The following is a 25,445-nucleotide window of genomic DNA, read 5'->3' on the forward strand; positions in this document are numbered from 1 at the left end:
TTGGTGCATATTCCTTATATCTGTTACTCATGCCAGTGTTTCTCATCTTGCTTATACCCATGAAAATGTCCAAACTATTTGACATTAAGATAAGTACTATTGAACTTTTACAATCCGTAAACATGTGTCTATCATTACACATTGACCTAAACCATGTGCCTATGATTGCACATTTTAAAATTTAAGTTGTGGAATAATATATCACGAAAAGATCCTCATAATAATCATTGACAAACAATGCTTCTTCCAAATTCTCACGTAATACCCTCTGAAGAGACATGCAGTGGGCGTGAAAACAATCTGCGGCAACACCCACATTATCCTCGCGAAGCCATCCGCATTATTAATCTCGGCAGACATCAAGCGGGCAGTACTGGAAGAGAATTTCTTCTGCAGCTTTGGCTTTTTTATCGTTCGTGCTGATTTCTTAGCCTCTTCGGGTCCCGAATTCGAAATAAGGCTGAGTAAAGCAGATTCAAAAGGCTGACTATGGCCAACACGTGGTGTTACCATGACTCAAAGTAATGAAAATTGCTTTCCTTTTACGTGATTTGCTTTGAATCAAATCCTGAAGTCAGAAAGGTTTTGACAAAGAACAAGAAAACTAAACTTATATTGTATATGTATCTCAAGAATTTCCCCAACACCCCCTATCTTTAAGGAAGGAAATGTGAAAGTGTGCCTTGACAAATTGAGTAAGATGATTAACAGAACACGAGAGTAAGATAACGTAAAGAGAGAACTAAGTTAAAACATACACCTAGTTTAAATTAAAAGGGAAAAATTGTATTAATTCACAGTACCTCGATTATGGGTTATCTAAACTTTTTAATTAAGTTAAAAGCTTTTGTTAAGCGTCAAACTTTTCTAACAATTAATAAGAAAAATGCTAGCAATCACGATTTAATATCCAATTATCCAATTAACTCAACAAAAATGACAATAACAAAATCTTTCATATCTGCTTTAGGAGAGATACAGTCTGAAAGCATATTTCAGTGAAACGAGAATGATACACCGTGTACAAAAATGAAATTGCTTTTCAAGATGGCTGTGATTTAGCAGGTTCTTCAGCAGTCAGAAATCATCTCCAGAATGAGTTAACAACAAACACTCAGTGGTCTTGTCCACTCGGCCATTGGCGAACATCTATTAAACTCAAATTATATCGAGAAATCTTCAGTGAACTGAAACAATTATCTTACCAAAATGGCTAATTCTTGATATGATATTTTATGAGAAAAAACTGGCAATTTTGCAAGGCTTTTATTAGCTTTCTAGACGTTAAAACCATTTACTTTACATCTTTTCTATAACGTTTTCATTTCCGAGAGAATGAAAACAGCATGGTTTCATTTACTTCAGCCCTATACACATTACGAGCTAAATGAAAGGAATGAAGAAGAATTATGTGAAGCCATGCTAGTGTTTCACAACTATTATAGAAGTGCTGACGCAAGAGCAAGTTATAATGATCACATAGAGTAAATACTTCTGCCCAAAGCAATGATTAAGATAGACTGTAGTTCTAAGGATTTCTTTCGGAAGCTCTCCAAACCCATGTGTCTTGTTTTTGATACATATAAACTGCAATAAAAAAGAAGAATGAGATGAATTGCGGCCTCTTAAAATTTGGTATCTGAGTACCATTTGGGTTCACATGGTCTGGCAGTCTTTGCTTCTTCAATCGCTTACGCTTAAAATTAGTTTAAATATTTTAAAGAAGTAAATAAAAAAATTAAAAGAAGAAGAAGCAAAGAAGAGAAAAGAAGAAGAAAAAAATATTTAACCAAATCATTATTTTTTATAATAATAAAAAAATATTAAAAAAATACTTAAATATTTTTATTTTTTAAATAAAAAATATTAAAACTATTTTTTTTTAACTTTGCTTCTTCAGTTGTTGAGTTTGTACAGTTATACATTTAAACTGAAGTACGACAAAGTTAGGCGCTTTTCTTCAAAATCTGGAAAGTTTTTATTTGTATTGTAAATAGTTTATTCGCTTCTCTGTAACAGACTGCAAAGTCTGCAACAATTTCACACAGTGCTAATTTTTTCTTAGTCTAAATGGATTTCGTATTAATTTTCGACAGAAATTTATTAATCTCTATGATGTTTTTGAGATAAATTTTGAATTCATTTTCAGAAGATGTCAAAAGAACTACTATTCGATGAGGAAAGACAGAGCTGACAGTAAGTTAGCAGTTAGTAAGAAAGTATTTCATCTTATACTGCTTGACAAAAAAGTGCAGAGAGTCTTCACCTGATTCTGTAACTAAAATAAGATTAATTATAAACCTTGGAGTTTTATGCTTTTATGAAATTGAAAATTTATTTAGATACCATTTTTTTCTCAAGATAAAACTCAATTGCGAAATAACAACTTCTATATTTCTCGTTAAAATACTCTTCCCAAGCAAAATTTTTAGATCCATGTCTCTGCACCAAAATTCTGACTCTAATTTTCAGTCACCAGCGGCGTAAAACTAAGAGAATTGTGGCAAAAAACCAACACATGACAATCTTGACTGAGCTTCGGAAGAAATAAAAAAGGGCCTCAGTAGATAACACAAAATTCAGCTCACATAACAGAGGCCGACTGAAGGTATCAGTACAAGCTTTCACGGAATAACTGTCATCGCAACGAAATGCGTATAAAAAGTTTGACAGATGAGCTGAAGAAAAAAATAGTCATGTCTCATTTTAAGCCAACTGAATTGCATGTTTTTTTAACAAACCATACAGCAGCATTCGGATAATCTGGCCTAATTTATTTGTACTACTGATGAGTGAAAATTTATATTTTCTACCAATTACGATGAAATATTTGAGGGAGTTGGACATTCTTCAAGTGAGTTAATAAATCTAGCTGCATATCCAATTCACTCACTGCTCTCTCAGAAGGAATGTTTCTACCTACGTAAGGTTATTACCGCAGTCGCAACCAGTAGGGCAAGCGCCAAGTTGGTTGCAGCACTAAGTATAAGCTATTTTCCCTCTCCATCCCAGCAGCGTCTCCAATACCTGCGAGTAACTTCAATTCAACCTTTAAAACTTCAATTCAAAAAATTATTCATTTGAATACTACTTAATTTTATGAAGATTTAAGTTCCGCCTTGGAAGTTTTATGATTCAGCGATATAACTTCGAACTAGAAATATAAGAAAGTTTGAACACAGTAGATCCCTGGACACAGCAACATCTACAGTAATGGACAGGCAGATTTCCTCGCACGAAAAGGTGCCTCACTATTACAATCAACAAACTAAAATATGTCATATCACTCAATATTTTGATCAACTTATCAACAGAGCCCACCTTTGTCGCTATGGGACCATCGGATATTGGTGTGCCAAAGACTGTCTTAGACAATGACTTTCGGCCACTTCTATTAACGTTCTGTCTTTGAACTTCTTGTTTTGTATTTTGCCTTGCCATTAGAAATAAACAAACAAACAAATAAATAAATTTCGAACTAATTTCTGAACATTGCCAATGTTTTTATAACCGTGTACATAAAATTTACAATAATTTTTTCAAACTCAACACTAGTTGCAGGAATTTAAAAAAAAAGGCATTATATACTTTCTAGTACAATAAATCTTTCAGTTTATTCAGCTTTCGTAATCTAATTATCAAACAAAAGCACAAAATGAGTTGTTAATGAAAACATGAATAATTACGTTTATTAATGAAAAAGATGAGTTATCAAACGAACAGTTTTTAAGAGGAAAAATTTCATTTCAAACAGCTTTTTAAGTCTAAATATTATCCAAATAATAACAATGACTAAGCATGCTATGGTGAACATAATCAATAATCGATTATTATTAAAATCACATAATATACCATGCATTGGTTTATTGTGCGAAAACTATATCTATAATGCTACAGCAAAGATCCATGATGAGAAAGGAAAGCAAACAAAAAGCATTTATAGTTGCGAATTCGTAAAATCTAAATTTTAGAGTTCAAAACTAAGTGTTCTTCACACTGTTCAACTTAGCGCACCAAACTTTTCGTAGATGACTGCTAAGCTGAACATTTATCAGTTAATTTGGTATTCTTAATATAAGTAACTCACGGTCTTGGAGAAATGAATGTAGAAACACGGACAGGAAGATACGTAAGTTTTAATTGCTAGTAAAATAAAAAATAATAAAAAATACCTTATAAATTCTCTGCTAAATAAAATGATTTAACTTACAATGAAGATAATACGGTAAATATTAGAATCCGCAGTTCAGAAACGAAATGTGTTTTTATTGATGTTATAAACAAACCACGGAAAATGTGAACCAGGGGATAAATTAGAATGCATTGTGTTTGGCTTAAATGCGTTGAAAATATGAAAGTAATTAAACTAATCATTTTTAACATTTTAAAAAGCTTTTAAATACTACTAAAGTAGCCAGACCTAGGAACGTAAAATTATGATAAAATAGTCGGAGAAAATAACATTAAGCAAAAACAGAAAAGTTATTCAAATGCGATTAAAAAGGATCTTCATATCTTAGAGAAAGAAAGTTAAAAAAAAGTGCTCTGTAATTCCGACATTAAAGACGAAAATTTTAACAAAAATAATAATAAAAATGTTCCTTTTGTCGGAGTTTCTTTTCCTTCTTTTTTTCAAATATTAATTGGGAAATATTTTGAATTCACGTACAATATCTGAAATAAATTTTATATCTAAGTACTTTCACCGACACAGATCAAAGAAATGTTTTAATGGTTTTTCATAATTAAAACCATGGTCTGCCCTCTTTTAATGAGATCCTGTCTGCAACTACTCTTAAACTGCTGTCTGTCACGCAACTTTCACACTAAACACTAAATCTCCTTGTCCTCTATTTTGTCTTTCTCATTAATTCAGCAACAGGGCGGCTCAGTTTAATGCGTTTCATAATCACCACTGATATCTGACCGATATTAATGTCATGCTGTATTATTTGGTTAACTGTTTCAATTTAACGACACTCGATTGATACCCTCAACAAAGGGAATAAATGCATATATTTCGAAAATGTTTTCTGGGGATTTTGCACAAAAAAAAATAATGGCTTACTCGTGAACTTCTTATGCAAAGAGAACGTACATACAGCTTTTTGCAAAAGGATCATTTCCTGATGTATGAGGTCAGAGTCATGTCCAGAAATTTCTCCATCTGAGGCAAAAGTAAATGCTTGCCACTATATACAGTACAGCGTCTGTACACTTTTATAGTCATTAAATTTAACTGCCATGCATTCTTTTCTCTGAGACGAAAACGTACGGTTCTAAATTATTTTTGTCTTCAGTGAAGATGGTCGCCTTAGACAAGTCATGTTCAATATCGATGTCAGCACACAGCCTTCATTCTATAACGGTGAATACAGCTTCACAGCAAAGCACGAAAGTACAGCTCCCAACTCTGTCGATAGCTCTCAAGCTAATCTCTGAACTCAAGACACTACTTTCTACCCGTACAGGCAGGGTATATATAGCTTTAACCTACCTTCGAGACTATTCTCGAGAAAACGCTAAAAATGTGTTTCAGAATGTTCTCGCTCCGTCTGTAACATATCACTAATTTTGTCGCCAAATATCGCCAAATGAGCGATTTCGCGCCAAATCTGACTCAACTCTAACTCCGTTTTGCGGGGAAGTTATTTCACCGCAACTGGGCAATTCGCAACAATAGCCAGAAAAAAAAAATGCATATAAAACTATATTTTTAAAATACATTTGAATGAATTTAAAAATGATAGGAAATCAATCTTACAAGCAGATTTTTAAGTTTCCTGAAGCTTTTTTTCAGTGCTATTAATAGTAACTGGCATGTTAAACATACTTTTACGTCCTCACGCATTCGTAATGGATTGAACGCACACAGAACCGATGAGAGCTTAATAAAATTTATTTTACCAAAAGAAATACTTTATAGTTTTGGAACTTTCCACAAACATACTCGTAAGGTCTTCTCAATATCAAAGAGTACAATCAGTAGTTACACGTCGAACTATTAAGAAAGTTAAACACAGCGCAATACAAAGCGCATCTAAAAGGCGAAGCTTGCAATACTCCAAAGTCTACTCTGAACTAAAACTAAGAACTTATGTTCTTTCCAGTCTTATATACGTAGCGTATTCGGAAACCAAGTACCGTTTCATTCTAGCACCGTCGCAGCGATGTGGTAGGAGTCCCGCGCATGCGCACTAGCCTTTCTTGTTCACTGACTTTCAATTGTCGCCATTTTGGTTGCTCTATGTTGTGTTTTCAGTTTGCTGTGCACATTCAAAATGTTTAAGACAATTAGTTCTCCCGCTGACTGTGAGATTCGTGTCGTGATTAAATTTTTGAACGCGAGGAATGTTAAACCGGCCGAAATTTTATCGTCAAGTGACAGAAGTTTACGGTGAATACGCGATAAGTGATGGAATGGTGAGAAAGTGGGTAAGAATGTTTAATGCAGGTCGAACAAATGTCCACGCCAAGGATCGGAGTGCTCGGCCTTCTGTTGTCACCGATGATTTGGTAAGGAAAGTTGATGAAGCAATTCATGAGAACAGACGCGTCACAATGACAACTCTTTCAGAGGCATTTCCACAAATTTCACGTATTGTTTTGTTCGAAATTGTGTCTGACCGCTTAAATTATCGCAAACTGTGTTCCCGATGGGTTCCAAAAATGCTCACTGATGTTCACAAAACAAAGCGACTTGGTAGTGCCCTGACATTTCTCACGCGGTACAGTGATGAGGGAGAAAACTTTTTAAACGAAATTGTGACAGGTGATGAAACTTGGGTGTGTCATTTCACACCAGAATCGAAACAACAATCGATGGAGTGGAGATACACTCATTCTCCGAAAAAACAAACGTTCAAAGTGATAATGTCATCACAAAAAATCATGTGCACTGTCTTCTGGGATAGGAAAGGCGTTTTTCTTACTGAATTTCTTCCCAGAGGTGAAACCATTAATGCGGCACGATATTGTGAGACTTTAACAAAACTAAGGCGTGCCATTCAAAACAAATGAAGAGGAATGCTCAGTAAAGGGATTGTGTTGCTCCATGACAATGCTCGGCCCCATACTGCTGGTGTCACTCAATCGTTAATTCGACAGTTTCATTGAGAGCAGTTCGATCACCCGCCGTACAGCCCGGACTTGGCGCCGTCCTACTATCACTTGTTCTTGCACATGAAGCGAGAGCTTGGTGGCAAACGCTTTGGATCTGACGATGACACGAAAAATGCTGTGGAGTCGTGGTTATCGAAACTGGCGGGAAGTTTCTTTGACGATGGTATACAAAAACTGGTCACCCGCTATGACAAGTGTTTGATCATTGGCGGAAACTATGTTGAAAAATAGTTTAAGACATGTATTTTTATGTAAAAATAAAATTGGATTCGAAAAAATTGTTTTACTATTTCTTCGGTACTTAGTTTCAAAACGGTACTTAGTTTCCGAATACGCCTCGTAGTTTCCGTCTGACCGCTGAGAAATCTGTAGTACCTTCCATTTCTCGAAATTACTGGAAGGCCTACACATATAAGGGTTAAAGTTACATATAAGGGCCGGATACCGTTACAGTTACATGTAAGGATGAATTACAATTATTCAATTAGTTATAAAGGGACAGGACCGAAATGTCGCTAAATAGTCGCCAAGTTTGGCGAAATTTGGCGTTTTCTCGGCAAATCTGGCGAACAAAAATTAGTCTTGGCCCGCTTGGGGATATCTCGCCAATATAGCGATATAGCCATTTAACTCATTGTTAAATAGACTAGCCTCTGTAATCTTATGTTTTCTGACAGAGCTTCGTCTCTTCAGACTTTTCATGTTATATTAAGAAAAGATACTACAATTTCACAACTTGTTTATATTCACATCACAAACAGAGAAACCATAGAAGTGGCTATGGCGACAGCCCCTTCTCCAGGATTTGAAGCCGGATCAAATTACTACGATCCAGCGGAATGCTATGAACCTAGGATTCTCTTTAATAGTGCTGGGTCTTTTAAGAGATATTATTTACTTCATAAACTCTTCTTAACGAACAAACAGAAAATTCTACTTTTCAGACTTTTTTGTTACTAGTGTTACGAATTTGGTATTTAAAAAGCTAATGTTAGTTCAATTATAAATTAAATGGTTTTATTTCTCGAGCAGTGCAGCGCGTGACGAATATTAAAAGAAAGCTAAGCCGGAAAATTGAAAATACAAGAGCGCGTGCATTAAATAAATAAATATCTCTTTTTGATTTCGAGAAAGTACCAGAAAATTCTAGCGCGTGATTTTTAAAATCTTATAAAAGGAGGAAAACATCTCAGTTCGTAGCAGTTGCTTAGTTTGTTGTTGTTTAGAAAACTGCTCTTGTTGATTGTAGCGAATTCGCGGATTAGCGTTCTTTAGCTGTTTTGAATTACGTTCTATTGGACATTTGAGTAGTTCAAAGATAACTACTGTGAGATATTGTAATACTGCATGATCATTTGAGAAAATTTAAGCATTTTTGTTGTGATAATAATAAATTTTTGTTCATTTTTGATCGGACTTGTGCATTCATTTCATAACGAACCCGTACGCACGCAACACTATTTTAGCCATCATTATGGCGGAACGTTTTAGACTACACACTGATAACTTCTAACTTGTTCGATTTTTAACGAATGAAGTAATTGTATAGAGTTCTTTCCCTGTTGCCCACCAGCGGCCGAGCGGTAAAGTCGCTGAACACTGGTAGTTCGTTCCGAGGTTCGAATCCCCCTAACGGGCTGGCTGCATGGGTGTTTTCGTGGTTTTCCCCATGTGTCACGTGTATACGAGCCAGTTTCCCTAAGAAAGTCCTCCACGAAGGCATCCCTCCCATTAGGCAGATAGCCCTAGTGTACTTTGCCATAATTAAATACATACACTTCTTTCCCTGTTAGGTAAATATGAACTAGTTTACTATAAGAAGTTTTTCACAAAGGCACCGCTTTTAAAGTACACATCTCGTGCTTTATGATAATCAAATGACCAATTCATAAGTCTTTATTTACAATTTTAAATTTCCAAATGAGTTTTTTTACTTTCGAGGCCTGAATTTATACTACTAAGAAACGCTTGGAATTGCGACAAAACGTAAGCCTTTTTTTTAAAAAAAAATTTCCTAATGCTAAACATTTTAGTTTATTTTTCATATACATAAAAGAATAATTCTGAAATGATGAGGTCATGACTTACCTCTCTCTCTTACTCTCGCTCCCTTTTTTTGCTATTAACATTCCAGTTTTAACATAAAATAAAAAACTTAATACTGCTCAACTGTAGCTCCACTATTCGTCAGCACAATAGTGGTTTGTTAAAACTTAAAATAGGTGGCGGGATTCAAATATCCGGTGGCTGAGTACGCATGAAAACGTACAAGCGTAACAGACCCACTATGATTCATCGGTTGAGTTATGATCTAGACTCCCAACACAGAATAGCAATTTCGTTCAGTTACGCAAGTGGTCCCATCGGTACATCCGTAGCAGATGTTTAGTGTGGCAATGTACAAAAAATGGCACTGATGGGGTAAAGCAAGTTTTGGGCATGTTTGGCAATAACTACGAAATGCCGAAGAACGTTAAACCTTTTCTTTGTGTCTAATTTTCCTATTTCTGGTAAATGACGATAATATCAACGACAACGGATGAATGGATAGATAACCAGCGAATATAATAAAATAATATATGAAAATAGGCGAGGTCTTCAAAGAGTAGAAATTCCAAAAATGCGAGTAATCACATATCGAATTGGGAATTCGACCTGAATCTTGGTACAAAATTTATTTATGTTTTATAAATGTATTTTGTAAGTACTGCCGGAATGTAATTTTATACATTTTTTTTAATACCATAAAGTGCCAAATATAAGATGATTCTTTTTCCTGAAACTGCCCTTCCGAAAATTACACCTTCTTTTATGTATATTTTAAGACTTAAAATATGTATTAAAATAACCATTCATGTATCCTTAATTTCCAATATATATATATATATATATATATATATAAATCCGAAAGTTTTCACATTTTAAATCACGTCCAAAGGGCAGTTTTTTTTAACATTTTGTGTATTGCCTTTATTTATTAAATATCATGTTCTTCGCGCTTAAACCATAAAATTCAGTTCAACAGCGATATCGCAAAATAATTTTAAATTGAGCATATCTTTATAATTTCAAATACACAGTCTCCTGCGCTGGAGATAAAAATGTTTTTTCTGTACAACGTTGCCATTCCTTCGCTTTGAAATCCTTGAGTTTTCTAATAAAAAAATTCGTTGAAATTTTACAAAATATGAAATAGATAATAAAACAAATTCCAAATTAGGGCTTTCGGTGGAGATTACGTTATTCAAAACTGGATGGCTCTAGGTACCGTTGTTTTATCACAATGCGAGAAACATACATACAATTATGCAGATTCTTCATTATTTAATTTCTTCAAATATAATGCAGGGCAATAGTATTTGGTGGCAACAGTTTGAAAAGTGATACGCAGTTTATAGTGATTCGACGCAAAATCGCAAAACAAAAACAATACTCCTTCAGGGACAAAGTCCTTTGGAGTAAAAACTTAAATTAAGACATAAAGACCAATTAATTCTGTCTCTTGCAGCATGCTCAAATAGGACCTCATGCTCAAATAGGATGTTATTGTATCTGGAAGTCTTTCTTGTAAAATACATTAGAAAATTAATTCAATTGTGCGTGGGGATATCTTGCAGTGGGATAAATACTGCAGTTTTGTAAACGAAACGTGTACAACAAACTATCAAAAATTTAAGATTCAAGTGAAAATTCTAAGCTATTTGGCATCAGCACCATCATCCTGCGTATGAATTTATATTCCTTGATTATTAAATCATCAACATATAACAATATAAAATTTAACTAGGTACGACCACCAGTGACCGAATAAATAAGACTATTTGAACATAATAGTTCAAATCCCAAAGAATGTGATGTGGCTGCGTAAGCAAAATCGTGATTTTCCCCGTAAGCAATGCAAATGCGAGTAGGTTTCCTTTAGAAAGACTTCCACAAAGCATCCCTCTTAAGCAAAGAAGACTTCGTGTCCTATTCTTTATAAAATAATTCAACCTATGCGATACGTCGGCTATCATGTGACGCTCAAAAAGATTTCTGACTTTGGAAAATTTCAGATACCAAAACTTCAGATCAAGTACTTTCAAACCCATATCCCCAACTGAAATTGCATTAGCATACGCTGACATTTCTTCTGACTATAAATTACTTCGATTTTCGTTCCCTAGAAATATTTTTAAAATGTAATGCTAGATCGAAGAAAGATTACTTCATTTCTTTCACGAAATTCAAAAAATGCCGGAGGTTTAAGACAGGCTCAAAGAATGTCCTACATAGCAGTTCAATACGCAGCTGATGACACTCGACATTAAACTAGAAATACGGCTGCAGTGTTGCCAGTCGCCATCACTGAAATATATGAGGATCATAATTTTCACGACCATAAATTCAGGTCTTTCCATGGCCAGGGATGTTTTGATGGCACATGCGCGGAAACATTCCTCCAGAAGTTCTTGGGCGGTGACAAGAGGAAAGTGCCTCGTCACGCAACGAGTTCCGATATTCATTAAGATGCGAGAAAGTTACACATTGAAAAAATAAAGCAAAACAGTGGCGGGACAAAAAATTGAGAGAAATCAAAAAACAAAAACCGAAAAAGTAACCTTGCAACTGTAATAGATGTTGTCCATTAGCAGCTAAAATGAAGATCTCTAGAAATGAAATTGTTTTTACTGATTGGATGTCGAAAGCACAGTTCGTGATAATTAAGATTTTATCATTAAGATCTGTCGATAGCGGTAAATACTTCCAAGGATATCATTGATTGTTGTTACCAATTGGTATATCGCGTAGTCATTGATTCGCAAATGATAAATGACATTCTGCTAACTCAAGAAAGAACAGAATCCATTACCTAGATGTAGAGTTCACGAAATGTGTCTGTTTTGACTTTTCAGCAAAATGAATTTTTACTAATTTCGGCAATATTGTCTGTTTGTCGAAACATCCTTTAATGAAGGCTTTTTAATGTAATCAAATGAAAAAAAAATTGAAAACTTCTATTAACGTAATTAGAAAGTTCATTATGTGGTGATGGAATGATCCGTTACACGAATGTTTACGTTGAAATATGTAATTTATGTAATTCATTCTCCTTTTTGCTGAATCCAAAAAGGAGCTCCTCTGGAAGATTTATACAGTAAGAAAAGGAGAAATGTGTGTAGCTAACTCTGCCTTGTTGTCACATCTAAAAATTAATATTACCTATTCTTCATTTAGCACCAAACACTTTCCATGGATTTTAGAAATCTAAAGATCGATTGTATTTCAATTAAAGCAATATGAAAAGTCTTTTATAATAATAATAAGAAGAAATGCATTTTGCATTTTTGAGCTCTTGTATTTCTTAATAAAAATAATTGCTATTTAACATTTCAGTTTCCCGGTTTTCCAACTGGAAGTGGCCATGAAGTGTTGCATAGATCAAATCTGCAAATCCTCAAAATGCGTATTACATTTTGTACGAGAAATTAAAAATGTTCCTCTCGTGTGTACCTACCGTGATGTAATAGTCTGCGTATTTAGCTGGGAAATGAGAGACTCAGATTTGTTTTCTGAGAAGGGCTCGATTTTTCCAAAGTGCTAAAAAACGTAACAGCTTCTCATGCTTAAGTTTTCCAGTCCGACGAGATGATGAAAATATCTGTACGATTCTCAATTTAATTCTAGTTTAACAGATCCCACAAAAAAGACAGTTTTCTGATAGTTAAGTTAATGCCTGTTTTAAAAGTGTTTTAAAACAAGAATGGCTTAATGAAGTTAGTTGCACGCATTCGTGTAGCTAAAGTTTTTTAACTGCATTTTCCAAACTAAAGGCATCACAAGAAAATGCTTTCCTTTAGAAACACCTTCTGTTTAAATTCAAAGGAAACATTAAAAAAAAAAAAAAAAAAAAAAAAAACATAGTACAAGACTACATTTGATGTTGAAATAAACTGTTGGAATTTACAAATGTACTATTTGAAATATTTTAAGAATAATTTCTCCGTTATCAAAGATTTTTTCTTTCTATTCCGGCTTATTCTTTATTATTACTATTATCATTTGCAAGGTATTCTCGCCCTCCTTACCGTATGCCTTCGTGGTGTAATTGGAAAGTACATCCGGCTAGCATCGGGGGTTCCGAAGTTCAAGTCCAGCTAACATCGGAGAAATTCGAGTCCTTACAAGGGCATTATTCAATTTTTCAACTTTCGTGTTCCGATTCAGTCTAATGATTGTACAAATTATTATTTCGGCAATCAACTTTTTAGTGTAAGTTGCTTCCAAATGTACTTCTAAAAATTATAGAACATTTCTTTGGGCTCCTTTTAGAACTACCAGTAAATGTTCAGGCGCAAATCAGCGTCGAAAAGCTAAGCTGTGACATCTTTTCTGAACAGCACTAAGACGTTACTGCTTCCTTCTCTGAAGCTGATATCACATCATAGAGACTGCCAGGCATTTTGGAGTAGAAAACGAGAAACAATTGATTGCCTTCTCGCAGGGATTCAAACCACGCATCTTCTAACTCCCAGGTGGATGTGCTAGCCACTTACACCACAAGAGCCTACACGGGGAATGCGACAATTCCTTACAACATACATTCAGTGAAAGTGAACTGAACGATCTCGAAAGCGAACTACTCTTCCGTCTGATCCAAAATGATGAGCACACGTATGTTCCTAATCCGCTGCCCAGACGGTACAGGGGTTAGGGGAGCCAAATGCAATACCAAAAAGAGCCGGGTTCGAATCCAGGAGAAGGCATGATTGTAACTGTCCGTCACTTCATAGGAGGGAAAAGTGGCCTATCTGTTAGGTGCCTCGATAATAGAGTGACCACCGCTTCTGGCCTCAGTAGTGGCCAACTTCTATAATGATGACTTGTGTATGCCATTGAGAGATTAAAAAAATGTTCCTAGTCCTGGCATTTGTCGAGATAAGAGTATGAAGTTGTAAGGATTATGTTAATTTTATTAACAGTTAAATTTTAAGTTAAAGTTCCTTTCCTGTCAAATTCTTAACTTCAACTTACTACTTCCGGCCAGAACGTAGTTTTGGAATCTTGCTGAATATTTAATGAGAAGGAACGGTATTTAAACCACGATGTTACTTACAGAGGCAGAGAGAATCAGAGTTTCTGATTTACGCGCGTCTGCCTTTTTGGCCACTCTCTCTCTCTCAAAGCTGTTATTACGCTCGGCCGTACTCAGGCCCTTGCTAAGCTTCGTAGTCAAATAAGTTAAGGGGCCAACTCGATTTGAACCTTGATAGCTTCGGCTGTATTTCTTTAGTTAATCTTACTTTTAGTTTAATTCTTAGTCTTTTAAGTTCAAGCCCAAGTGCGGGCTTTGTTTGTACACTCCCAGGCGGAGTTTTGTTAAATCTTATTGAAACAATAAAGTGTTAGTTACCCTTCTATCTTGTTGTTTCTTGTCACCGAACTTGAGAGCGATTATTCGCTTGTCAGTCCTTAGATTCTTCACTTCCAACATTAACTTAGAATTACAAAGTGAGGAACTCTACAAAGTCTACTTGATCATGTTTTTCGTCTCTTTAAGTACCATGTTAGTTTTTTGACAGCTAAAGAAACTGCAAAGTATGTTTTTGTTAAAAAAATTTGAATCGCGACTGCGTATTTCCCTTTCTTGCAAATGAAGTTATAAAAAGTATGCATTTTTCACAGTTTTAAATCTTATTTACACCGGACTACTTCACTGGTTGCTCAATAAATGGCTCCTTTCACAGCTCTACAGACAGTAAACTAGTTATTTAAAACAAGAATAAAATCAATGAACGACTGAAAGTAACTATAAATGTGTCGCAAGTCCTCAGGTTATCCTTGAACGTTTTTACTTCCTCTACCCACATCCAAGTCAAAATTTAAGAACGAAATATGGAATTGGAAATAAAAAGAGAAGAGATAACCAGTAGACATTTATGCACAGTTTTCTATGTTTCATAGCAGGAAAACATGCAAATGTCAAAAGAGATGTAGAATATGTCGTAGGAAGCACATATATAAATCAGATAACAAGATAATAACAGTAACAATTTTTTTCACCTATCACAAAAAGCTCTTGAGAAAATAAAGAAATAATCATTTATTTCCTCAAGCTCAGCGCCATACAGCAAAACTAAAAAGTATAGTCGTGGGTTGAATGTGGTCCACAGGAATAATTTTAACCACCATGGGGCTTCCTTTAAATAAGTGCGAGAAAAATTTCATGGACTATCTAAGATTATGTAAGAGATCGCTATGCATTCCGTGTGATATCGTGATTAAAAAATATTCATTTGAACTTACGAAAACAATTAAGTACTATAATAGCTTAAGTGATTTAATAAAAATTTATTGACGTTTTGAGGTTTGAACGTTTCTAAGAGAGAATAAAAAATTAAATTATAATTCCGTTCAACAAAGTTCGACTAAAAATTCATTTTTAGTTTTAGTCGTGAAAACTTTTTTAAATTAATTTTTTTAAACCCAGGTATTTTGCATTACAAATTTTTATGTTTATTGATGAAATTTGTGCAGAAATTACAGATTTCTACGACGGAGGATGAAATTTGTAATTACAAGATCATTTATTTTTTTTAATCAAACAGGATATTAAAATATGCCAAAATGAAGTTTTGTTTAGCTAAAATACTGTGAATAATAAAAAATTATAACATTTCTGAGGGGTGGTTGGGCAACTCAAAAAAAAAAAAAAAAAAAAAAAAAAAAAAAAAAAAAAAAAAACGATATGCAAAACAGTTGACCACAAAACAGCACTCTTAACTATTACGTTATCATCATATGAAAAAGAAAAAAAACGTTCCGTAATAACTTTAGTGATTTAATAAATATTTAATCAGCTTTTCAGTTTTTACGGTTTTTAAGACAGAATAAAAAGTTAACTAAAAACTAATTATAAAATTCCACGAAATTTCATCTATCAATAGCATAAAAAGTTATAAAATTTCAAAAAACTTTGAAGTTTCCTATCTTTTTTTCGTTTTTCACTTTTCAACAAACAAGTGAAATATTTCACTTGATTTTCAACTTTCGCCCTTTTATTCAGTCTTTGTAATAACCGCTTTTAATAATGAAGGTGGAGAAAAGGGTCATTACGACCCAGCTATACAATTGATGAATATGCTTAGTTCTTGATCTTTCCTCAAACTTGATTATTACCTTTCAGAGTTCACTGCTATTGTAAGTCTATATAAAAGAAGACCTTTGTGAATTGAGAAAATAGATTCGTGTGAAATAAAAATGATAACCTAGAAAAACTCTTAACTGGTTTAGCACTGTATTTTTTAATATACTTACATTTAATTAATTATACTTAAAATCAAAAATTTTAAATAAATTCTGACCCACTATGGCACCTAAATTTTTATCAAGACTCAAATCCTTGAAATAAAAGATAATGACAACTGATTGACTGAAATTATACTCGTACATATCTTATGCATTGCAGAGTGACAACATAAAGCTTTTAAATCGCTGAGTTTGTTAATCAAAAAATTCATTCAATTCACATAAAATCTATCGCTCTGTATAAAGAGTGTGGAACCGGTGGAGTGGTTTTTCGAAATTTATATATTACGCGTGTTTTCTGAATCTTATACAAATCCTATGTATGTGCCAAATTTCATCAAGATCGGAGGAAAACTGAAGATTTACTTGAATTGTAAACGAACGGGCACTTATGTGTATAGATAGATAATTTCAATGAATCTAGCTAGTGCCATTTCACGGTACCAGCTAGTAACTGATAATAATTTAAATGAATCTGCGTTTATTCCTTTTAAATCACTTAGTTTGCTAATTAATAACAGAATAAATTTAAAATAAAAATTAAATACTTTAAGCTTTATTGTACGACAACGCACTACTGCATGGAAGACAAACATATTTTATTTTAGAAAATGGCAACACATTACTGTCAAATCGCCGAGTCTGTTTATTAAATTCGAAAGAGAAATAAGTATATTGCGTTTTCCCGAGTGGCAACACACTTCTTTTATATCACCGACTTTTCTGGTTAAATTTGAAACTTAAATATCTGACGCTTTGCAAAGTGACAACACAAAGCTTTTAAATCGCTGAGTTTTTAATCAAAAGTTCATTAAATTAGCGTAAAATATATGTTTATAAAGATTGAGGGCCCCGGGGGTAGTTCTTGCGAAATCTAATGTAGACAGTGACTTACTTGTTTTAAAAGTCAAGTGCACAAATTTTCATCAAGATCCTAACAAAACTGCAAATTTCTTTGAATTACACACATGCAAACTAATGGATACTCCTCTTTACGTAGATAGATGATTTTAATGAATCTAGCTTCCAGGTAGTAATACAAAAAACTTAAATTAATTCGCTTTTATTGCTGTTAAATTAGTTCGCTAAGTAATAACAAAATTAATTTAAAAGAAAAAATAAATATCTTACGCTTTGATGAACGATAGCACATCTAAAAATACTTTAATTTGGGCGGTGGCAACGCATTTCGGTTTAACCTCTCAGTTTGTTTATTAAATTCGAAACAGAAATAAATATATTGTGCTTTCCAGAGTGCAACACATTTCTTTTATATCGCCGAAATTTTTGATTAAATCTGAAACATAAAGATTTCACTCTTAGTAATACAAAGCACTTCAATCGCTGCACTTTTTATCAAAAGTTCGTTAAACTAGCATAAAATTAGGCACAGAGTGAGACCCCGTGGCGTGATTTGAGAAATCTTATGTAGACAGTGACGTTTCTCTTGCTTTGAAGATCAAGTGTGCAAAATTTCATCAAGATCGGATCGAAAGTATAGATTTACATGGAAAGTTAAACGTGCGAACTCTTATTTACACAGATTAAAAATAAATTTTCCTACTGACCTTAAAATTTAGGGGAAATGAGGATAGGTTACATAAAGGAATAATGACTTAAATGTTCAAAAATCCAAGAATAGAAATGATTTGACAAACAGTTTCGTCGCATTAACATACAGAATATTCTTGTATTTAACTATTATTTAAAACGAAGGCGCTATAAAAAGTTTTAAACTATGCTGACGTATTCAAATTATGATACAATCGCCTACGTGATGTAGTGATTAGCAGATGCAAGAATAAGGCTCAAACTCTGGTATGGCTTGGATATTTGTGTTCCGTATGGTTAATGCGAAGTGAAATCACGTGAAAACTGTTAAACAGCCCTTTATGCCTAGCAACAATGAAACCGTCTAGGATGCACTTACCATTCTCTCGTTCAAAATGGTATGATTGATTTATTAAGAGTCAAAGATTGCAGGCTTAAAACTAATCAAATGCGTTTATTTTGAATCCTTCATAGAGTCGGTAAGATTACGTTTATTTTTTATGCTTCGTGGACTCAAAGTACAGAATAAAAATTACACACAGGATCAACCCATTTCAAAGAACTAAGTCTGTATTATATGACCATTGTCAGGAAACAGTTTTAACATCAGTTTTGAACTGGAGAACTGGCAAGTACCTTCGTAAAGAATCATGACTTGCTTTTCAAATGCAAGAAACTTTCGTCTGACAAAGCATTGGCTAGATAGTCAAAATCTCTGCCACAGCATTTAAATCTTCAATACTTCAGTACTTTGGCTCTTTATTTCAAAAAAGGTCATCACGTTTCCTTCTCTCTTTTCCTTCCAGTTTGTTATAATTTTCAATGTTTCAAAGCTTTCTGAAGAGACTTCAAACTATTCCTTTTTGCCTCAGAACGAAAGTTTTGGCTGTTGCCATCTGAACAGTAAAGTAAAAATAAATAAAGAGAACAGAAATGGATTCCTTCTTTCCTTTCACCAAGAAGAGGGTGTCACCCATGGCACAAAGTAGAACACATTACGACTCACAACGAGTTTTTTGTTCAGTGACTAAGATACGATAGAGTAAAAAAGGTGGGCATTCTTTTCTAATTTACAGCAGGATTCTTTTAAACAAGTTATTTATTAGAAGCACAATGCTTCCGTGTTGAAAGAAGGAAACTATTGATTTCTATCCCTTCAAGCTCAATTACAATTATTTAATAAAATTTCATCTGCGAAACATTCCTCCTGAAAACTCCTTTCTTCTTAGTATCTATAAATAAAAATAGTCATTAAAGAAGAATTTTTTCCAATTTTTTTTCGCTTGCATTTTTTACCTACATTCATGAAAAAAGAATGGCACGGTAACAAACATATCACGTCACCTATGATTCCAAACTCTAGATTCAATATATTAAATCTTTTAGCATGTTTTCATGTTGATGAATCATGCTAAGAATATCTTCGTGCTAATCCGTAAGAAATTCGTCAAGATTAGCATCTTGATGTTAATCCGTAAGGCCGCTGTTTCGGTTGCATTTTCTTTTATTTATTTTCTTTTCTTTTATTTTATTTTTTAAGTTTATAAGAAAATATTCATCCATAGCATGCATTTGACCTTTTCAGAAATATACAGTAGACGAAATCTCTTTAACGAAAAAATAAATTTAGCATGAAATTTACGTTTTACATATTATGAGTTTATAATTCGGACCTCATCCTCGGTTTCCTTCTACTTTAAATATATTAGCGATAAATAATTAGTTGTAGTTGCATCTTAAGTTTAAATGACAAACTTACAATTCAAACACTGCAGGCTTAGTTATAATGATAAAAAAAATTGTGATAGCGCTCTAACATTTGGCGAAAGGTATTATAATTAAGGAAAACTAGACTGGAAGCATCAAGAAATCATTAAAATTATAACCTCGAAAGGCTTTGAACTGGTTTATCATTGCATCTTTTTTTTTTTTTTTTTTTTTTTTTTTTTTCAATAAACTTACATTTTTATTAATTTCACATGAAATCAGTTATTTAAAACAAACTCAGCTTACAGTTTATTACCACAAAAATCTTTTACATAATTTTAGCAAAGGAAACGTTAAGAAAAAGTGGTAGAGATTTCGTTTGTTTTAACCAGAACAGTGCCGACTAACAATACTGATAACAGATGATGTTTAAAATACTTGGGAATAGTTTTGATCCACAACAGTCGGCAATTGTCCGTAGTCGAGAGCAAGTAAAAACATCTTCCATTAAAATGTCATTCGTTAAAAATGCATTGTTCAATCAATTGATTTCTATTGAAATGGTAGAGAAATGTAAACAAAAGCAAATGGCTTGTGTCCTGTGAAGTAAGAACAAAATATCGATAATGATCAGAAGAAACAGCGAAAAGCTCGAAAGTGCAAGAACATTAGTTACTGTTTTAATTTACATAACCAAATGATTTTTTTTCTTAAAGGTTAACCATGAACCGTATTATCCCGGTTAATAGGGAGTTAACTACAGACCAGCTCAGGTTTTACTGTTTTTACACCCGATAATATTGATTCGCCCAAACTGGATGTTGAAAACAGAAACAAAATTTTTATTGTATTGTCTGTGATTATGAGATAACTGACATCTACTAAAAATGCAAAAGGGCAATATATTATTCTACCAAAAGCGTTGCTTTCACTGTTGAATCGCTTGGGAAATTACAACTCGTTTCCCTCGTCGTTAGTTCAGTGGCATTTTGCATGCTAATCCTCGTCAATTTCGAAATAATAATAATAATACAAAATATAAAAAATCTGAAAGCCTTCAGATTTTATATAACGCCAAAAGGACGTTTTTCAACATTTTGTGTGTTACCTTGTTCTTTGAACTTAAACCATAAAATTCAATTCAACAGCAGTATCACAGAATATTTAAAAGAGCATATCTTTAGAATTTCCGATACACAGTCTCGCGCGCTGGATGTAAAAAAAAAATTTTTTTTTTTTTTTTTTTTCGTACAGTGTTGCCACTGCTCGCTTTGAAATCGGCGAGTTTGTTAATAAAAAATTCGGTAAAGTTTTACAAAATATCAAATAGATAATAAAACAAATTCCAAATCTGGGCTCCCAGATTCCCATATTCGAGTGCAGAACTACGTTTTTCAGAATTTGTTGTCTCTAGGTACCGCTGTTTTTTCACAGTGCGAGAAACATACATACATTCATGCAGTTTCTTCATTATTTAATTTCTTTAAATATAATGCAGGGTTCTAATATTTGGTGGCAACAATTTTAAAACTGAACCGATGCAAAATGCCAAAACGAAATTAATAGCCCTTCTGAGCAAATTGCACCTTTGGGCTAATTAATAACCCTTTCTATCCCCGAAACGGTCAAAGGAGAGGAGTATTTTATTAGCGGTGTTTGTAACTTATATAAGTGATCTCTTGCTAACGTGTTTAGGTATTCTTTTTGGTTGCAGAGCAAACTTTGGAAAGCAAAGGATACGTAATAATTTAACTTCTGCAAGGGTAAATTGTTATGCAGGAAAAGATGACCATCCTGAAGACCTCCAGAATGTCATTTTTTTTTTCCTAATGACTAAACTGTTCTACGGCACATTTAAATATTTCTACACTAAAAAAACCTTTCGGCAAGATACGATAAAATTACGCAACAAAATTCTGTGCAGAACTCGGTACTTTTTTTATTAGTGTAAACTGCCCATTGAAATTCAACAGACATCAAGGGGACTTTATAAAACGTAACTATGCCGCAGTACACCGGTTGGGGAAAGCAGTTATTCAAATCAATGGGCGCAGTCTGTTCGGCACGGTGATAGGATATCAGGTAGCAAACGCATAGGGCCAGATTCGAATCCTAGTCTGCAGAAGGAATAAATTATCTTTCTGGCAGAGAGGCATTTAAAATACTCTCAAGCGGAAAATCCTCGCGAGAGGCTAATTATAAGGGAAGAAGGGTAAGTGATTTTTGGATCCATCCTTCATCGACATTGAGATGGAGTTTGGCAAATTCATATTGTCACCTACGTGTATCCCGGTTAATAGGTAATTGTTGGTACAAATGCCAACAACAGACGCAACTCCTTCCCTCTTGGCTACGATGAATCGGAGGACCAGATTGCGAAGATTAGTCACAATTAGCAGTGGGGACCAGATCTGAGCATTCGAGTTGATAATAATGTAAGAATGAATTTTGCTGTTAACTTATTGAATGCTTTTATACGATTAACAAAATTACTTAGCTTATGGTAGTAAGGATCCTAAGTTTTACTAAAGTTTATTTTATTTTAAAACTGTACTATCACTTCTTATTTTCTACTTCCGGTCAGAATTAAACGCTTTAACTTGTTTATGCAAATTGTCTTGCGAACGCCCAAGTATTTAAGATGTGGCTTTTTGCTAAGAGTGAGGGAGAGAGGAGTTTTAGGAAGCAAGCCGCTTGCCACTGCAGTTTTACGAGTTTTCACTCGGTTGCTGGTTGCCTTTAAGGCCAGAGGTTTAGCCCTCTTGATAATTGCAAACGTATTGTAGTTTCAGCAGCTGGGCGTACTACATACGTATCCTTTTAAATAAAGGCCAGTCTTAGTGCTAGGCATTTGTATACTAGTTAGTTTTTATTTAGAGTTTTAGTTAGTAGTTTTATATTCTTACGTTCAGACCACAATTGGCTGGTCTCTGTATTCCGAAGTTCGGAAGTACCTGTAAAGTATTGAAAATAAAGGGTTTCGTATACCCTTCCTGCTTGTGTCGTCTGTTATACACAAATCTTGAACATAGCTTGAGTAAGCTTCCTGTTCTTATTCAGGACATACCATGTTTCCAAAGCAAATCAACAGAAACACAAGTCCTGATGTGGTCTACGTTCGTTAAAGAAGACTACTCGAAATACAAACTGGTAATTAACTGCCGAATGTCCGATCTTTAGCGTAATTTGAAAATTTTCAAGCAGTAGAAGGTCGAAGGAGTAAATTGTCCTTATTGCCATTTATAAAAACTCGGATTCTCTCGGAAATGTATTAATGGAAAATTTCTTAAATTAATTGTTTGAAAATTTTGTTAATTCTTCATAATGTAATCAAGTCCTGGTTTATAAAATACGATGTAAATTGTTTTTAATTATTCGCAACAAAAAAATTTAGATCGTTTTATGATTTTCACGTTTTATGCAGGACCATCAAACTAAATTTGAATCGCTAAGAATTGAGAAATGAAAAAGAAAAATACGAGGGTTCAGATTTTAACGATCGCTCGAAGGTTTGTTAAGGTTTTTTACGCACTCGCTCACTCTGCTTTGCACTCACTCTCTGCTAACCCATTTCTTTTCGTCATTTTAGCTTTATTATTAAGCCTCTTTCAAACCGTTGCGTTTGTTAATTAATACAAAATATGAAACATAAAGATCGAAATTCAAAATTCCGGCTTCCAGGTAGATGCACATGTTCAGGCTACGTTATTCAAAATTTGACGAACCTTAGGTACCATCGTTTTTCACAATGCATGCAGTTTTTGTATTTTCTTTAAAAATAATACAGAACGATAATATTTGGTGGCAACAATTTGAAAAGAGATACGCCATTTATAGTGAACGACGCAAAATCACGTTTCGAGACTAATAGCCCATTCGGGCTAACGCCTTTTTGGCTAATAAAATTACGACATAATTGCCCCCCCCCTCTAAATACTAAGAGTGCTTTAGGATTAAATACTTATATCCTTATTAATTTACTTTATAATTTTTAAATTTTTAACCTCTGTTTTTTGTGTTAAAGCAATCTGTGATTCTTTCATATCAGTCATCTACACTGAAATAACATCCAAGATTTATCAAAAGATGTAATTTAAAAGAAATTTTCTCTGGCAACGGAATTTTGTTTCAATGGTTTTACTACTATACAGTTTCATGTGTAGGGGTATATTCGTATTTTTTAAATAACTTGGATACTTTAAAAAGTATGTTTCAGTAGTAGTTCAAAAGTAATCTTTAATATGAAATGCAACAAAAATACAAGAAAATCATTTATAAATTTTTTTGCTTTGTTTTATTTTGTTTTGTTAGATATATACGAACTTTCCCTATCCAAATATTTGTTTTTTTATGGTTTATTTTCAATTTCAAACTTATTATAGCTTAATCTCATATTTATTTTAAAGATTAAGAAAATTATAATGCAAAACACATTAGCTGTAATTAAGAATTTAGTAGGTATGTTGATATAATATAAGTAAAAGAAGTACGTCAGTTTAAGATTTACAGTTAGGAAAAATTCAATCTTGGATTAACAATGATTTTATAGAAAATTTGTATACATTTCGGGAAAGGCAAGGGTCTCTCTTCTATAAGAAGTAATAAAATTTTGCTCAAGGTTGCTTCATTCCGCAGTACCTGCTAGGAATGCATAGTTTTTCTATAAAATCGATGCGAATATTATATTAAATTTTGTTAAATTTTAGATCAAAAACATATTTCAGATTTTAAAAAATAACATTTATAGGAATGCAAAGAATTTATGTTATTGTATGTGCTTTATCTCTACAATTATCCAGAGAATTCTAATATATTATTGTTCCGATAATTTAAAATATTTTCTAACGATTTAAAATAATGCGATTCAGGTAATATTCTTTGTTTCGTTTAACTCCTATTGCCCTTTTGTCTCTTTCCGAAATAGACTTTTTTAATATACCATCATAAAAATTATTGATGTAGCAAAACGAACGGATTCCTTTTAATTTCAGAATGATAATTATAAATAATGAATGAATAATCAATATCAGTGTCAAAATCCAATGCAAAATTCTCCAATTATTAAACAGAAATAAATGACAGCAACTCAGAAAGATAAACAAAAAAATAATAACTAAAAGCATACCTTATTAATTGCATTTGTGGACTGCTTTCATTTTCACTACTGCCTCCACATCTCCAGATGCACGCGATCCACATTCGAACACTTCACGCGCAAATGGAATAGGTTTCGACACCGGAATATTCGCTGTAATCCAAGATGCTTGAAAAGGTAAACAATACAAAAAAAGAAAAGTTACTCCACCAGAATAATAGTCGTCCCACGAAAAAACCCGATACGGTTTTTATTTAAACTCTCAATGTAATAAAAACTTTGTTCGAATATCGAACATGGAATCAGGTTCACAGTAATTCTAAGAATATTAGAGAATACACGTATATACACCACGCTTCGCTAGCTCAGGTAGTTCGCTAACGCCTTGTTGCTTTTCAGTCTCCACAAAACAGGTTTCCGTCATTTCCAGGGTTACTGCAATTTGAAACTTTACGGTCGCCAAATTACGCCAAATGACGGAAAGAGTAGACTGAGAGAATTTCCAAGTAATTTCTAGGAGTATTAATTACCATCACAATTTATAGCTTTAAATTTATTCAACTTTGCTATTAATTTATTTACGCTTTCTAAACTTCGGCAGATTTTATTTACGTGCTTTTACTGCGTTCTCTAATATTCGTAAATCTCTGTAAACATGATTCTGTGTTAGTATTTACTTTAC

General features: G+C 33.5%; 1 protein-coding gene across 2 annotated transcripts in view; it reads right to left on the reverse strand.

Moving 5' to 3' along the window:
- The window catches only part of dgo (ankyrin repeat domain containing protein 6 diego), a 267,914-nt gene extending 242,766 nt beyond the window's left edge, over positions 1-25,148 (reverse strand). The window contains exon 1 of one of the 2 annotated variants that reach the window (XM_035350579.2): positions 24,794-25,148. The gene's annotated coding sequence lies outside the window, so the exon portion shown is untranslated. The remainder of the gene's footprint in view (positions 1-24,793) is intronic. The other variant, XM_085822603.1, reaches the window with a different exon arrangement.
- Between the last annotated feature and the right edge of the window lie 297 nt (positions 25,149-25,445).

Source organism: Stegodyphus dumicola, chromosome 8, assembly GCF_044657685.1.
Source record: "Stegodyphus dumicola isolate Sdum_Otavi_A_Nest chromosome 8, ASM4465768v1".
Classification (NCBI taxonomy): domain Eukaryota; kingdom Metazoa; phylum Arthropoda; class Arachnida; order Araneae; family Eresidae; genus Stegodyphus; species Stegodyphus dumicola.